Below are 13,574 nucleotides of genomic sequence, written 5' to 3'. Positions count from 1 at the left end.
ATCCCTGAGTGGCATATTAGTGCAGGTGTGGCTGCACAGTAGAACAGTGCACCACCACTCCAGACTCTTCAGATTTTGAGCTGATCTGGTAATCTGGCAAGCAGACCTCCATCGTTCCTGTCGATTGACATGTCTTAAGGACATTGGACTGAGGGAACATTGTCCTCTCCTGCTTTGTGGGCATGAGTGCAGTTTTGTTAATGTCCAGAGTGCTCGGCAGCTGCTTAGAGGAGCCCTGGGCTGCTGATTGTTTGGGACAAGGATTGAGGAGATTGAGAAGAGCACTGAAATTTGCACCACCTGGTCTTTCCTAGCGAGGACAGTGCAAAAACCAGCTATAGGGGTAGTGGTGGTCAGCAGTCAGAGCTCCGGGCTATTGATGACAGGGTTGTGGGTTCGATACCCGGGCTCGGCAAGCTGCCACTGTTGGGCCCCTGAGCAAGGCCCTTCACCCTCTGCTCCCCGGGCGACCTTTATAAAAGTATCTAGAAAAATATCTATGGCTTAAAATATATATAAATATATATTTACATAAGTAAGTTTTATGAAAGCTAAACTATCACTGGCACATTGAGCAACTGAGCAACCCACTCCGACACCCCCCTCCCACCAAAACATGCTTATCGGCCTCTGCTCCCTTATTTGAGCGCCACTTCCTGTTTGCATCCCGCTGTGTTTAATGAGCTGAGGTACAGCTAATTACCGCACTATCATTTCAAAACGGAGTCCATAAACATTTCCATTAGCTATGGTGTCATTAGCACAACAATTAAGTGTCTGGGGGATTGATAAGGGATATCAGTAGGTATGACGCTACTGTCAAGTACACTCTCCTCTCGCTGGGTGTGTGTGTGTATCAGTGTCCTCTTGCTTCGCTAGTTTCTCGGTTGTGCTGCAGCCTCCGAGGAAGAGGGGTAGGTGCTAGTCTGCCCGTTGGAGGAAAGGCTGGATGAGGATAGACTGGGGAGAGGGTTCTACAGTCCCTGGTGCAGGTTCATACATTCAGGTGCAGCTTGGAAGCTCACCAGACAAAGAGTCCTCTGTTAAATGAAGAGTTTTGTCATGCTAACTCTAACAGAATGCAATGCTACATAATGCTAACTCCACTGAGAATACAAGGCGATATAATGCTAACTCTACTGAGAATGCAAAACTACATCATGCTAACTCTTCTGCTAATGCAAAGCTACATAATGCTACTCTACTGAGAATACAAGGCTATATCATGCTAACTCTACTGAGAATGCAAAGCTACATCATGCTAACTCTACTGAGAATGCAAAACTACATCATGCTAACTCTACTGAGAATGCACAGCTGCATAATGCTAACTCTACTGAGAATGCACAGCTGCATAATGCTAACTACTGAGAATGCAAAGCTACATCATGCTAACTCTACTGAGAATGCAAAGCTACATAATGCTAACTCTACTGAGAATGCACAGCTGCATAATGCTAACTACTGAAAATGCAAAGCTACATAATGCTAACTCTACTGAGAATGCAAAGCTACATAATGCTAACTCTACTGAGAATGCACAGCTGCATAATGCTAACTACTGAGAATGCAAAGCTACATCATGCTAACTCTACTGAGAATGCAAAGCTACATAATGCTAACTCTACTGAGAATGCAAAGCTACATAATGCTAACTCTACTGAGAATGCACAGCTGCATAATGCTAACTACTGAGAATGCAAAGCTACATCATGCTAACTCTACTGAGAATGCAAAGCTACATAATGCTAACTCTACTGAGAATGCACAGCTGCATAATGCTAACTACTGAAAATGCAAAGCTACATAATGCTAACTCTACTGAGAATGCAAAGCTACATAATGCTAACTCTACTGAGAATGCACAGCTGCATAATGCTAACTACTGAGAATGCAAAGCTACATCATGCTAACTCTACTGAGAATGCAAAGCTACATAATGCTAACTCTACTGAGAATGCAAAGCTACATAATGCTAACTCTACTGAGAATGCACAGCTGCATAATGCTAACTACTGAGAATGCAAAGCTACATCATGCTAACTCTACTGAGAATGCAAAGCTACATAATGCTAAAACTACTGAGAATGCAAAGCTACATCATGCTAACTCTACTGAGAATGCACAGCTGCATAATGCTAACTACTGAAAATGCAAAGCTACATAATGCTAACTCTACTGAGAATGCACAGCTGCATAATGCTAACTACTGCTAATGCAAAGCTACATAATGCTAACTGTACTGAGAATGCAAAGCTACATCATGCTAACTCTACTGAGAATGAAAAGCTGTGTAATGCTAACTCTACTGAGAATGCACAGCTACATAATGCTAACTCTATTGAAAATGCAAAGCTGCATAATGCTAACTCTACTGAAAATGCAAAGCTACATAATGCTAACTCTACTGCTAATGCAAAGCTAAATAATGCTAACTCTACTGCTAATGCAAAGGTACATAATGCTAACTCTACTAAGAACGCACAGCTGCATAATGCTAACTCTACTGAGAATGCAAGGCTACATAATGCTAACTGTACTGCTAATGAAAAGCTGTGTAATGCTAACTGACCCTTGCTCTTGCTAAGAGTTTGTTTTTCTGGCTCTACATGTTATACAGTTCCTTCGGTCACGTCTGGCTGGCCGGTCTAGACTGTTTAATGAATGAAGTGTAAAAGAGCAGCAGAGCATCTTCACTCCTGCAGCTAAAAACCTTTAGTTTAGCCACTGGGCTGTCAGGCTACACTTTTACTAGGTTCTCGCTCCTGCTCTGCTCTCAAATGTGCAATTTCACCTGCTGTTTTCCATCAGCGGAAGCAGCACGGTTTTTTGGAGAACATGGCCTACTCCACATCTGAGAGGCTATCTACTCCCTCTACCTGTACTCTTCCTCTTCTGGTGCCAAATGGAAGGTAAGTTTTTCATCCATTATTCATCCCATTTTTTCTAGGGGTGATGTGACAGGCATACCTACCCCTCTATCTGTCAGTTTACTAAGACTCTGTGGAAGCAGCAGATTGTGTTATCACGTGGTGGGAAATCTTGACTTCTCTGAAGGACGATCTCTGGATTCAGGGTCGAGGATGAAGGAATGCGATCGATCTCCGCTTTCAAGTCCTCCAGTTCGCTCAGCTCTGCAGGGGTGTCGTTCTCTGCATGGGCTGCTGGAGCTACTTAGCTGGAGGGCCAAATCTCCAGGTGAAGGGCTGGAGCGAAGCTCAGCAGGAGCGTTGATAAGCTACATAATGCTACTCTACTGAGAATACAAGGCTATATCATGCTAACTCTACTGAGAATGCAAAGCTACATCATGCTAACTCTACTGAGAATGCAAAACTACATCATGCTAACTCTACTGAGAATGCACAGCTGCATAATGCTAACTCTACTGAGAATGCACAGCTGCATAATGCTAACTACTGAGAATGCAAAGCTACATCATGCTAACTCTACTGAGAATGCAAAGCTACATAATGCTAACTCTACTGAGAATGCACAGCTGCATAATGCTAACTACTGAAAATGCAAAGCTACATAATGCTAACTCTACTGAGAATGCAAAGCTACATAATGCTAACTCTACTGAGAATGCACAGCTGCATAATGCTAACTACTGAGAATGCAAAGCTACATCATGCTAACTCTACTGAGAATGCAAAGCTACATAATGCTAACTCTACTGAGAATGCAAAGCTACATAATGCTAACTCTACTGAGAATGCACAGCTGCATAATGCTAACTACTGAGAATGCAAAGCTACATCATGCTAACTCTACTGAGAATGCAAAGCTACATAATGCTAACTCTACTGAGAATGCACAGCTGCATAATGCTAACTACTGAAAATGCAAAGCTACATAATGCTAACTCTACTGAGAATGCAAAGCTACATAATGCTAACTCTACTGAGAATGCACAGCTGCATAATGCTAACTACTGAGAATGCAAAGCTACATCATGCTAACTCTACTGAGAATGCAAAGCTACATAATGCTAACTCTACTGAGAATGCAAAGCTACATAATGCTAACTCTACTGAGAATGCACAGCTGCATAATGCTAACTACTGAGAATGCAAAGCTACATCATGCTAACTCTACTGAGAATGCAAAGCTACATAATGCTAAAACTACTGAGAATGCAAAGCTACATCATGCTAACTCTACTGAGAATGCACAGCTGCATAATGCTAACTACTGAAAATGCAAAGCTACATAATGCTAACTCTACTGAGAATGCACAGCTGCATAATGCTAACTACTGCTAATGCAAAGCTACATAATGCTAACTGTACTGAGAATGCAAAGCTACATCATGCTAACTCTACTGAGAATGAAAAGCTGTGTAATGCTAACTCTACTGAGAATGCACAGCTACATAATGCTAACTCTATTGAAAATGCAAAGCTGCATAATGCTAACTCTACTGAAAATGCAAAGCTACATAATGCTAACTCTACTGCTAATGCAAAGCTAAATAATGCTAACTCTACTGCTAATGCAAAGGTACATAATGCTAACTCTACTAAGAACGCACAGCTGCATAATGCTAACTCTACTGAGAATGCAAGGCTACATAATGCTAACTGTACTGCTAATGAAAAGCTGTGTAATGCTAACTGACCCTTGCTCTTGCTAAGAGTTTGTTTTTCTGGCTCTACATGTTATACAGTTCCTTCGGTCACGTCTGGCTGGCCGGTCTAGACTGTTTAATGAATGAAGTGTAAAAGAGCAGCAGAGCATCTTCACTCCTGCAGCTAAAAACCTTTAGTTTAGCCACTGGGCTGTCAGGCTACACTTTTACTAGGTTCTCGCTCCTGCTCTGCTCTCAAATGTGCAATTTCACCTGCTGTTTTCCATCAGCGGAAGCAGCACGGTTTTTTGGAGAACATGGCCTACTCCACATCTGAGAGGCTATCTACTCCCTCTACCTGTACTCTTCCTCTTCTGGTGCCAAATGGAAGGTAAGTTTTTCATCCATTATTCATCCCATTTTTTCTAGGGGTGATGTGACAGGCATACCTACCCCTCTATCTGTCAGTTTACTAAGACTCTGTGGAAGCAGCAGATTGTGTTATCACGTGGTGGGAAATCTTGACTTCTCTGAAGGACGATCTCTGGATTCAGGGTCGAGGATGAAGGAATGCGATCGATCTCCGCTTTCAAGTCCTCCAGTTCGCTCAGCTCTGCAGGGGTGTCGTTCTCTGCATGGGCTGCTGGAGCTACTTAGCTGGAGGGCCAAATCTCCAGGTGAAGGGCTGGAGCGAAGCTCAGCAGGAGCGTTGATCTTCAGGAGTGGGTCCGACTGCTCTTCAAAGATGATAGTTTGGTCTGAGGGACAAAGTTTGGTCAGCAGCCTTGCCCTCTGAGCCTTAAGATGACCCAATATTTACCAGTGTTTCGATGTGAATGGCCTAGGACCTTATCAACATGGTGGTAGCGATTTTGGGCGAGCATGGCAACCAGCGCAGTAGCAAAACATAGGCTAAAGGGTTCTAACTGAATGGGTTCCTCAGTTGTGAATGTTCAGATCTGTGGTGGTTCCGAGTATCGTTCAAGAAGACTAGGCGTGTTTGCAGGTGAGGAAGAAAACTCCAGTGCTAAGGTGGTGTTCTCAATGCCACTGTGCTACTTGACTCTACTGACGTAATACACGCAATGGCGACCGAAACTGAGGCAGATTATGCTGGGGTTTCGGCAACGAAAGAGACAGAGGACGATAGAGGAGATTTGAGGCTGTACGGCCATTAAACCGAGGCAGAAAGAGGGCTCAGTGGGGGGAGGAGCATTACCTTATAAAGCCCCCCAAATCTGGAACAACCTTCCAGATAAAGTTCGGGACTCAATTTTCAAGCTAAACCCATCTGTTTATCCCGTTTAGCTTTTGGGAATAAATGTTTCGCTTTGGATAATGGTTGCAGATGCATGGAGTTCATGGACATCATGGAAGCGAATTGTGGTAAACTGGGAAGCTGGTGCTGTTGCTCCAGGTCTCCCAGTTTTGATACTGCCGATTAATCCACCTGTTCATAGCTCCTCCTAGCATTAGCAATGCTCCAGACACTAGGAGGGTAAGGCCTATGCAAACCAAGGCAGCCGACACACTCTTTAGCTAAACTGCACAAGCTAACATCACTTTAAGAGTAATGAGGGGAGAGAGAGCGCCATCTACCCACCTGGAGAGAGCACAGCCAATTGTGCTCTCTCTGACTCCGGCTGCTGATGGCAAAGCGGCATGGCCCAGGATTCGAACTGGGCCATAGAAGTGTGGGTTGTTTTTTTGTTTTTTTTCTAGCATAATGTGTACCTGGCAGTTGTTAGGGTTTACGTTGAATTTCATGATGAACAAGTCAATAGAAATGCTCCAAAACGACTCTGAATTGAATCCTTTTCCATTGACTTCCATTAAAAGTTAAGAAGGTTTTTCCTACTCCTGTAAACTTAGCTTTACCTTAGCTTTACCTTATATATAAGGTTTCTTTAGCAGTCTGACATGCCATCATCTCTATTTCTGAACCTGTCAGGTAGAGGAGGAAAACACGACTCGCCCTGTTCTCTGCACAGTCTGAACCATTCTGTTTTTGTAGCGTTTCTACCGGGAAAGGTTCTGGACGTTATTGCAGCAATTAGCCGCAATTAACTGTGGGTCTCAACTTAGCCTAGCATGCTGTGTCATGCTAGGTTTCTTTGAATGACCTCGCTTGTCGTCCTAAGCAGCAAAAAAACAACAACCATCAATTCTTTTACAGGCCTGTTGCTGTGAGGGCCAGTTTAGTCCATTCACCGCCACCTTCCCGATCCCTTTATATGTGAACATGGATTTTTTTGGGGCTGTAATTACACCCATTGTCTCATTTCCACTTCCTACAGTTTAGCATTACACCTATAATTTCACGACTGTACTCGTCCGCAATCCCCCCCGGGTTTTAACAAGCAGTAACATTACCCCCCTCTCTTCCTCGCGCTCTCTATCTGGAGCTCAATGTCAGGCCACTCATCCTGGGCATGAATAGCAGGAGCAGGGCCATAATTTAGCCGAGAGGAGGGCGATGAAACCACTCGATTGTTCTCTCGTCTCCTCCTTCAGCTGTAGACGACCTGCTCCCTCTCCGGGTGGCCACCGCTCGCCGAGCCGAGAGACAATCTGCACGACGAGAGAGAACAAAGGTTGGAGAGGGTGCCGAAAGAAAGCGCTAATCACGGCGGCGGGCTAATAACATGCTCTCGTTAGCTCTCTGTGCTCTGTGACTAGCGGGTAGGCAGCAGAGAGATCGTTTCGAGGGCAGCTCCGGGCACTAACATTAGCTTAATTGCAGCTTTTGAGGAGAAATCAGGGCATTGTTACTGCTCACCTCTCTTCACCTACGCTAACAGGTTTGGAGATGTTGCTAATTATACACTTCGGGCTTACGTTAGCTACGGCTTAGCATAAAATGCCGGAGCATGGTGTGTGTGATGGAAATTCGGAGATATAGGAAGTACTATTCTCGTTCTTATCCTACAGCGCTTGGTCTGTTTAAGCTAGCATGAATCATCGTTTTGTATTACATTAGCGAGCTAGCAAGCTAACAAGCTAATGAGCTAACGTTTCATGTGCATTTCAACTGTAGACTATTTTCATCCAATTATACTACAGTCATAAAACCTTAGGAACGCTTTCAAAATATTTTTTTTACCCCAACAATTTCCAAAAACTCCTTGCAGTTCATAACTGACATCATTTCCTGTTTTTGGCTTTACTAAGAAACACCACTTTAATATACCTTCAGTGAAAAGTCCCATAAAATACATTTACCGAGTATTTAAGTTGTTGATTGATATATCAATTGTAAATCTGTGACTTTGTTTGATGTGAAAAATGCCCAGATACTGATTTCACAACCCTGTTTACCACCCTGTTATTTTTTCCCCAAAAGTGAAACGCACTGAAAAATGGCAAGCTCTGCATTTACACAAGCTCTGTGGTTTACAGCACTGGAATGGCCCCTCAGTAGCCAGATAGCATAGCATAACTTAGCCTAGCTTAGTGTAGCACTGTACCATTAAGAACTAATTTTTGTGATTATTTCCTAGCTGGGTAGTGTTGTTGTCAGCCGTTCTCATTTCTTCTGTCAGCTTAGCGGTAGCTTTTAGCCTTACATACTAGGTAAAGAACAGGGACCCTGGAGGGAATCAAAAAGCCCTCAGAGAAGGCTCCAGTTCTGCATGCCAAACCAAAGAAGATAACAAAGACAGCATGTCATCAACACCACATCAGACAAAGCTAAGTCTCTTCATGCCCCTGTGCCTGAGACCCCTCAGCAGCGTGGGTCTGCCTTCTTACCAGCGGCTTAAGCTTAAGATGCCGCTACGGACTCCACCGGCCAGTCTGTTTTAATAGCCTGTCCAACACCATTTGGGCCGAGTTGACGCCACCGCATGACAGGGTCACCGGATCGCCAGAACGGCATGACAACCTGACATGAGTGGAAGGGGAATAATCAATTATGGTACGTCCTTCTTTCTAACATCTTAAATAGGAGTATTTTTTCGTTAAGGAAGCGCCGCCTGGTTTTTAGGCTGGGGGTGGGGGTAGGGGCCCTCCTTAATGACAAGCAGTGGAGATCTTGTGCTAAAATGACGCGCTTCTTCACTGGCATGCTGGAAGACGCCGGAAGCCTGATTAGATCTGACACGGCAAAGTGGGAGACTCTCGAAGGTGTAATGAAATCTTCACGGCCATTACAGACACGGAGAAATGATGACTGTTAAATTAAAAGTGGTGACAATGAAGAGAGCACCATAATTGAACACTTGTCATTCATCACAACGACTCCATAGGGTGCCTCTGACCGTGTGAAATCGGCACAGTATTGACCATGACAAAGAGTTAGGTTGTAATTAGTGGACGGAATCAATTAGAGCTAGTGGCTAAGTAGTGAAGCCTGGACTTCATCTTTGGCTTTGACCTCATCTTTCAGGTTCAAGAACCTATATATTTTTTATTTATTTATTTCAGATGCTACATAAACCCTACACTGGTCAAATCCCCAAACCCAAATTAACGCTAATCACTATTCACTAATAGCATGGCAATGCCAGGGAAATTGTGTCTACATTTGCTACAATTCCAACACTTGAGTCATATAAGCATTTTCACTATTGGCCTGTCTATCCAACATCCTTTCACTATATTAGTAACTCCTCTGAATGGAAAACATTCTAAGCTCTGCACACCTTAAGCCCTGGGTACACTACAGGACTTTTAAAGACGTAGCAGAATATAAAAAAAGTATTTCACAGTTCTCACACAACTAAGTTAGTAGTTCCCGACTGAGTTACTTAACAGACCTGGGTATAGACCTCACAACCCTCTGATCGATAGCCCAGTGCTTTATTTTGGTTTAATTGAAAATATAGGTTTAAGTACATTTATTGTAGTTGTACAATACAGAACAGGAAATGTTATGGTAGACCTGGAGCAGAGAGGATAAAATATGTGAGTATTGAACCCACAACCCTGCGATTAAAAACCCAGCATTGTAAAAGTGTTTAATAAAACATGGTTCATGCTATGGCACTTCTGGAGCAGAGAAGATTAAGTGGCTTGCTCAAAAGCTCACCAGTGCCCAACAGTTAGTGAACATGGGTATCGACCCCACAACCCTGTGATCAATAACCCAGTGCTCTAATTGTATTCTAAAGTTGTACTGTATTTTGTTTCGGAAGTGCACGGTACATGTTATTGAGCCCCTGGAGCAGAGACCTGGGTATCGACCCCACAACCCTGTGATCAATAACCCAGTGCTGTAATTGTATTCTAAAGTTGTACTGTATTTTGTTTCGGAAGTGCACGGTACATGTTATTGAGCCCCTGGAGCAGAGACCTGGGTATCGACCCCACAACCCTGTGATTTCATAGAAAAAATTGAAGTTCATGTTTAAATTAGAGTTCTCATGCTTTCCAAACTTTGCCCCTGGCGAATATTCAGCAGCGCTTAATTTATGAGCCTCTTCAAATTGTTTCCCTCTGTGGATTTTTAATATCTCTCTGTGCCAGCTGGTTCTGGGCAAATATGTGCCGCGCTGCGGCGTCTGCCACACAGGGCGGAACAAACAGATTGTGGCAAACAGCAACAGTGACGCTTATATTGTTTCTGATGTCTGTGCCGGAGGATGGGCCTCGGCTGCCCTTCCATTCTCTCCAGCATGGCGTCTAGCAGGGAGATGTCAAGAAATAAGCAAAAATGTGTTGAAATAATAAAATCAAGGCCGTCAAAAGCGCAGCTGGTACATGTGCTACTTAGACGTAGATAGGATTATCAGAATTGATTCCAGCCCGGCGGAACCAAAACCAGTTGGTTTACATTCAGAACCCGAGATCTAATTAAACCATGAAAAAGTGAGCACAGAAGAGTAAAGGTAGACGTCGCCCTTGACTATCTGAAGCCCTTATATCGCTCTCGTTATGCACGCAGCGCGGAGCGTCCTTCATAGACGACTGCGCTAACATTTACCGCGCTTTTGCTCTTTTATGATTTCCTCTGCAGGATGCAGGAGAAGAAAGGGTAAGGTCACCTACCTGGTGTCTGATACGATGAGAGACATTTAGAAGAGAATGTCTGAAGCATTCGCGGAAGTAATGTGTGTTTACCCGCAGACCAATATGGACCTGTTATGAGGAGGTTCTGGTAGTTTAAGAAGTTTGAGTAGTTCCAAGAAACATCTAGAAACACCAGGAAACATCAAAGAAACACCCAAAACAGTGTAATACACCTCTTTATGTATGTGGACACTTTCCAACAACTCCACTTTTTCCATTTCCTGACCTGCTAAAGCTGCCCTAGTCATCTGTAATGTAAGTTATTATAACTTTTATAATTATAATTTTTTTTGAAGTAATTAAAATCTAAAGCCTTTCTTGCGGCCTGTGCATCGTAAAATGTATTTACAGGGTAAAAGACAAATTCAGTGTTTAATTTATGTAGTAAACGATAAATCTAAATTATAATACGTACTAAGTGTAAGGTGCCAAACAGGGTCAGACACAAGCAGGGGTAAAATGTAAAGGAGACTTTACTGGGATATTCACAGTCCAAGTTCGTAGTCGATACACAGTCCAGGGTCAATGCCAAAAGACAGATGAAAGGCAAAAGCACGAACATCACACCAAGATCAATCCAAAAAGGGTCAAGGCAAACATGTAATCCACAATACAGGTCAGTAAACAGGAGCCAAGCCCAATACAATCACATGATCAAACACAGGTGCTAGTTCTTAGAATTCCGGAGAGAGCGATCATGGATAGGAGCTTGCAGTCTCATGAGGACTCTTGTGATCTCCCGGAGAATTCTGGGAGGCCGAGTCTGGCTGTAAAAGACAGCTCCGAACTAACACATGATTTTGATTATAATTTTAATTACATAAACATAAGACCTTACAAAAGTAATATTTTTTCCCACAAGGTTCAGTTGCAGGGCTTTTTGTTTTTCTTTCTGTACTTGTTACTGCTGGGAAATGATCAGTTCAACCATTTGTGTTAGATATTTCTTGGTAGATGGTTATTGGTACTAAAACACAAATAGAGATGCTTGGTGAGATGCTGGGCCATTTCGCCCTTTTGTCTATCAAATCCGAAGAAATAAAGTGTTTACTTTTAGATTCTGAGGTTTAATTAGTATTACTAATGTAATTCTTGTAAATTCTTGGCTTGAATAATGAATTTGATTATCATAAACATAAGGCATATAAAATAAAACATTTCAAGTAACATTACTTACTTGTGGAGTCCCACAAGGTTCAGTTGTAAGGCTTTTTGTTTTTCTTTCTGTACTTGTTACTGCTGGAAAATGATCGGTTCAACCATTTGTGTTAGATATTTCTTGGTAGATGGTTATTGGTACTAAAACACAAATAGTAATGCTTGGTGAGATGCTGGGCCCTTTCGCCCCTTTGTCTATCAAATCCGAAGAAATAAAGAGTTTACTTTTAGATTCTTAGCTTTTACTTAGTACTTGTAATGTAATTCTTGTAAATTCTTGGCTTGATTAATGAATTTGATTATCATTTCGATGATATAAACAGAAGGCATATAAGATAAAACATTTCAAGTAACATTACTTACTTGTGGAGTCCCACAAGGTTCAGTTGTAGGGCCTTTGCTCTTCTCTCTGTACCGGTTACTGCTGGGGAATTTGTTGCTCGCTTAGCTATTTGTGTTAGATATTTCTTAGAAGATCTACTAGAAAATGTACAAATACTACTTATTGGTAATAAAACACAAATAAAAATGCTTGCTTCATACACCAGATCTGAAACCTGGGTGTGGTTGTAGATTCTGAGCTCTGATTGTAATGGAAGAGATTCACCATTAGCATAACATGATGTCGGTCACTTCTCTTTCTTTGTGAGGCACTGGCATCCAGGTTGATGCTGTTTGCTGGAGCTGGGTGCTTTTAGCAAATCGGCACTGTTGCTGCATGACTTGTATGACTGCACTCTTACAAATAAAGGTGTTGGTTCTTTTATGGAACCAAACAAGGTTCTTCTATGGCATCCCTCAAATAACCCTTTGCAGCATCTTCATTTTTAGCAGTGTGTAAGTCCTAAACACGTCACGATGGAAACCTATGAGGTCCGTGTGAACGTCGCTGTTTGCTCAAAATTAGCAAAAGAGGCCCGTCCAGCAGGAGGCGCTGTTCCCCAGTGCTTGCTACGCTAAAGTGTGACCTTCTGTCCTTACCTAGGAGTGTCGGGACAGAGGGATGACTTGACAGGTAGGCTGTGAGTGTATGTGTGAGAGTGTGTGTGTGGTGTGAGTGGCGCAGGGGTGCTCACAGTTCTTATAGCCTCAGGCCTTGAAACGCACATTCACTTCTCAGCGCTCCCAGCTGACGTTTTCAAATATCAATAGCATTCCTCGCTTGTGTGCTTCCCAGACTTACGCTCGCCTGGTGCATGCATTTCGCTCCGAGTCTGGAAGATCCTAAAGCTCCTAAAGTAAATAATTTATTTCCCAGGCTCATTTTCTGCTCCTATAGTTCCACGATCCTAATTAACAGAGTGTGTGTTTTGCATACTCCTGCGCTAATCAGACCAGGCCAGCCGCGGCGACGAATGCCACGCAGAAACAGCAGCTCTCGTAAGTCCAATTACATGACGACTGAATTAATTGCGTTACGAGCGACCTCTGAAACGAGGCCGAAGAGTCTATTTGAAGAAGGCGCGAAAGGAACGGGGAACGGACCCGTTTACTGCATGCGCCCCTCCTCCTCCCGGCAACGGAGAATCCGATCGATCCGGCGAATTCCTCAGAACGATAAAAAGGAAGCTGGAATTGAATACTGTCGAAGAAAAAGGCAACAGGCGGGGCCGAGGTGCCGGACATCAGACTAATCCCTTAAATAAATGAGGTAAATTGCAACCACAAATCCTGCCGGTGGCCCCCAGCCCCACCTTGGAAGGCCAGTTTTTGTTGCTAGGTAACAGAGAAGCAGCACCGCCAGGGCTTTTTTTTGTTTTGTTTTTTTGGGCCGGCAGAGCGGCTGCCAGACTGTGAGGAGCCCAGAAGTGGCTGCCAACTCGAGGTGGCCTCG

Source organism: Salminus brasiliensis, chromosome 15 (assembly GCF_030463535.1).
Source record: "Salminus brasiliensis chromosome 15, fSalBra1.hap2, whole genome shotgun sequence".
Taxonomy (NCBI): Eukaryota; Metazoa; Chordata; class Actinopteri; order Characiformes; family Bryconidae; genus Salminus; species Salminus brasiliensis.
Note: the sequence above shows the minus strand (reverse complement) of the source record.